Source organism: Castanea sativa, chromosome 11 (assembly GCF_040712315.1).
Source record: "Castanea sativa cultivar Marrone di Chiusa Pesio chromosome 11, ASM4071231v1".
NCBI classification, from domain to species: domain Eukaryota; kingdom Viridiplantae; phylum Streptophyta; class Magnoliopsida; order Fagales; family Fagaceae; genus Castanea; species Castanea sativa.
This window is the reverse complement of record NC_134023.1, coordinates 20,265,995-20,270,529: the sequence shown is the minus strand read 5'-3', so window position 1 is coordinate 20,270,529 and position 4,535 is coordinate 20,265,995.

The window sequence follows — 4,535 nt, the reverse complement described above, 5'->3', positions numbered from 1 at the left end:
ATTGTGCAACCGCTCCACTATTGTCGCAAAACAATATGATGGGAACTTGCTCCATTCTCATAACACCAAGATCATAAAGGAATTTCTTGAGCCAAACAGCTTCCTTTGCTGTTTCATAAGCAGCAACGTACTCAGCTTCCATGGTGGAGTCTGCAATACAAGATTGCTTAACACTCCTCCAACTTATGGCTCCACCTTCCAAGGTGAAAACACATCCTGAAGTGAATTTTCTGAAATCTAGATCTGACTGAAAGTTTGAATTTGTATAGCCATTGGGAATCAAATCCTCACTATGGTAAACAAGCATATAATCTCTCGTTCTCTGTAAATACTTGAGAATATGCTTTACAGCTTGCCAATTTTTCGGTCCTGGATTTGATTGATATCAGCTGACCGTGCCTACTGAATAACAGATATCTGGTCTAGTACAAAGCATGGCATACATGAGACTTCACACTGCAGAAGCATAAGGAACTTGTCTCATCATATTTTCTTCCTCTTGAGTCTTAGGCCTTTGGTCATCAGACAAAGGAGCTCCATGTCTAAAAGGAAGCAATCCTTTCTTGGAGTTTTGCATGCTAAACCGTTTTAGGACCTTATCTATATATCCAGCTTGTGACAAGCCTAACATCTTATTCTTGCGATTTTGCCAAAGCTTGATCCTTAGAATAAAGTTAGCCTCACACAAGTCCTTGATATCAAATTGGCTTGACAACCAAACTTTAGCCAATGACATTACCCCTACATCATTCCCAATGAGTAGAATATCATCAACATAAAGCACTAAGAACATTACTACTTTGTCTTGATGTCTTTTGTACACACATAGTTCATCAAGATTTTGTTCAAAACCAAATAACTTGATTGCTTGATCAAATTTGATGTTTCATGACCTAGATGCTTGTTTAAGTCTATAAATGGATCTATTCAACTTGCATACCATATGCTCTTGGTTCTTTGCTATGAAACCTTCTAGTTGTAACATGTATATTTCTTCCTCAAGATTGCCATTAAGAAATGCAGTCTTGTCATCCATTTGTCAAATCTCATAATTATAATGAGCAGCAATGGATAAGAGAATTCTAATAGACTAAAGTATGGCTACTAGTGAAAAAGTTTCATCATAATCAATACCTTCTTTTCGTGTATACCCTTTCACCACTAGTCTTGCTTTAAAGGTTTCAACCTTTCCATCTATCCCTCTCTTCCTCTTGTAAACCCATTTGCAACCAACTGGTTTAATGCCATTAGGCGCCTTTACAAGATCCCATACATGATTGGAATCCATAGAATCCAATTCAGATTTCATAGCTTGGACCCAATGATGTGCATCTATATCATTCATTGCTTCATCATAAGTGTAAGGATCCGATTTAGCCTCTTCTGCGATAGCCTCATAAGTTTCTCCGAAACCTATGAATCTTATTGGAGGCCGAACAATTCTCCCACTATGACGAGGCATCTGTGTACTAGAAATCTCATGAGTAATATCTTGTGGTGTATCCAATACAGCCACTTCATCCCTAGTTTCATCCATTGGTTGTTCAACTACAAGTTCACCTAATTCAGCCAATACAACTTTACTTTTAGGATTAAAATTATTCACATACTCATCTTCCAAAAATTTGGCACGGGTGCTAACAAGCACTTTGTTATCCTTATGATTATAGAATAAATAACCCTTGGTTTCTTTTGAATATCCTAAAAATATGCATACTTCTGTTTTAGCTTCCAAGTTATTAGACTTCCCTTTCAACACATGTGCTAGACATCCCCAAATGTGGAGATATTTCATACTAGGCTTACGCCCACTCCACAATTCCTTAGGTGTGTTGAGAATAGATTTTGATGGAATTAAATTCAAAATATGCACAGCAGTTTTTAGTGCATATCCCCAAAAAGAAACTGGTAAAGTTAAGTAACTCATCATGGACCTAACCATTTCCAAAAGAGTCCTATTCCTTCTTTCCGCTACATCATTTTGTTGGCGAGTTCTAGGTGCAATCAATTGGGAGACAATCCCATTTTGAATTAGGCAATCTTTAAAATCCCCAAGAAGGTATTCGCCACTTCGATCAGATCGAATGGCCTTTATGCGTTTACCCAATTGATTTTCAACTTCAGCTCTAAGCTCTTTGAACTTTTCAAAGGTTTCGGACTTCCATCTCAGTAGGTACACATAACCATATCTTGAGTAATCATCCATAAAAGTGATGAAATACTCATAACTTCCTTTTGTTTGGGTTGACATAGGTCCGCATGCATCTGTATGAACTAATTCAAGCAACATTTGGGCTCTTCTACTTTTTGCATTAAAAGGTCGTTTGGTCATCTTACCTTCCAAACAAGATTCGCAAACTGGAAAACCATCAAATTGAAGTTTTACAATCAAATTTAACCCTAAATCTATTGCTACCTCAAGTAGTAACTTACTAACACGACCACATGCAAGTTCCAAATCCATGGACTCCTTCTCTTCTTGGACTTACTGTAACACAAGCACCCATGCTTGTGACTTTGAGATCTCACTCAAAGGTTTAGCAACACAAACTCTCTAGTTTGTGACTCTAAGACTACCCTTGAAGATTTAGATCATTAGCAGTTTTTGATCTTGTTGCTGTAACTTCAGATCTACTGGATCTAATGATATGAGAATGATTTTCGGTAGTGACTTTGAAAGAGGAAGGTACAATTCCTTTTAGATCTTACTAGAGCACCTCCAAAGCCTCTCAAAAGCCCTGAAACTATAGTTAGAGTTTTCCTTTATATACAAGAACTGTTTTACTTGAAACCCAAAATGTTTAAGTAGAGTTTGGGCTGAAATAGAATTCTACAGAAATTTCATGTTTGTGAATTTTGATCGGTTGAACCTATTTCTCGATCAGTGGAACTCTTCAGAAATTGAATTATCCTTTCTGCAGCTTGAATTTTCTTGTATTCTAACTTTAAACACCTCAAGCATTTTTCTAATCAAACCTTTGAACTTAGGAATCTATATCTTGACAAGTTTATGCTCACAGTTTGCCAATTATTCTAAAGTTTTAGAACCTAACAATTTCCTCCTTTGGCAATCTGTTACAAAACTTATATACAATATGAAATGCTTAAATACAAGAACAACACTATTACAATAATATGTCCAATTACATCACAAATCCCAATCTAAGACTCCTAACCTAAAAGTTGCAATAAGAGGCAGAAGGTCTTAATCAGAATGTACCTGTCTTTCTTGAAACACTCAAAGGAGGACATCACCGCATGTGTGGAAATAAAGACAGATAAACAATAAATAAAAAATATGCAATAACAACAAATGACAAACATGGAAACTAACTCTCCCCCTAAGTTAGATACATAAAAAAAAAAAAAAAAAAAAAAAAAAAAAAAAAAAAAAAAAAACTTTCATTTTCTCCCCATTTCAAAAACAAATTCATCTCCCCTTAAATAAAGACAGATATAAACCATTTCCAAATTTCATCTATTTCTCCCACTTTTTGTCACGTATTTACAAAGACAACTTAATCAAAAGGTAGACAATAAACAACAAGAGAAAATAGAGAATCTAGAAATACAAAACAATTTAGCTCTATAAAAAATAGAGGCAACTCTCCCTATGAAGAGCAACAACTCCCCATATAAACAGCAGAGGTTTAAAACATTTTGAGGAAAATTTAGGAGGTGGGGAAAACTAAAAAGACACAAACCAAACAAAAAATAAGTTGAGGATACACATGAATACAAATATTCTCTCGTTCAATATACGCAAACTTGATACTATGTGACCCATAAACAAGTGCTTGCAAACACTTCAGGCACAATAAATAAGACTATGTTAGGATATGTGCCCTTAAATCCTATTGTATGATACTATGTATGACATTATGTATGACTTAATGTTGTAATTAATAAATTTGTTTCATTATAATCTAAAATAATAGTAACATGAATATTGGACGTTATCATATAGTCCATGAGATGCATAGTATGCGATTTATGTGAAAAGTCACAGAATATATAAAACATAAGTTCTTTGTAAACTCAGAATTATAGTTCATAGTCGGTGATGAAATTGGTCATTTCATTTGCAAAGACTATAACATATCAACTAAGATGATTTGTCTTGATCATGGAAATGGAAAATTCTAGTTGGTATGTTGATATGTTTAAAGAGTTAAGACATATTGAACTGGATCGCTGTGAGATTTATTATTCTCCTAACGACTGTCAAATGAATAATAAATCTTACGACTTCTATTTACATGTACTCTTAATCCTGAGAGGATAATGGACCTGATCATTAAATATAGGTTACTTTGATATATTGTGAGTGAGATCTAAAGACACGAACAAAACCTCAGTATGTTGAGCAGCCTTGTTTAGTGTTGATGGAACATATATTCTCAAGATAGAATCCATAGCCTCTTAACAAATATACAAAATATTCCCTTGAGATAAGTTTAATGGATTTAGTTATTTAGAGTGTTAGGTCTAACCACTTTAGTAAGGAATTACTAAAGTATATATTTATGAAATTG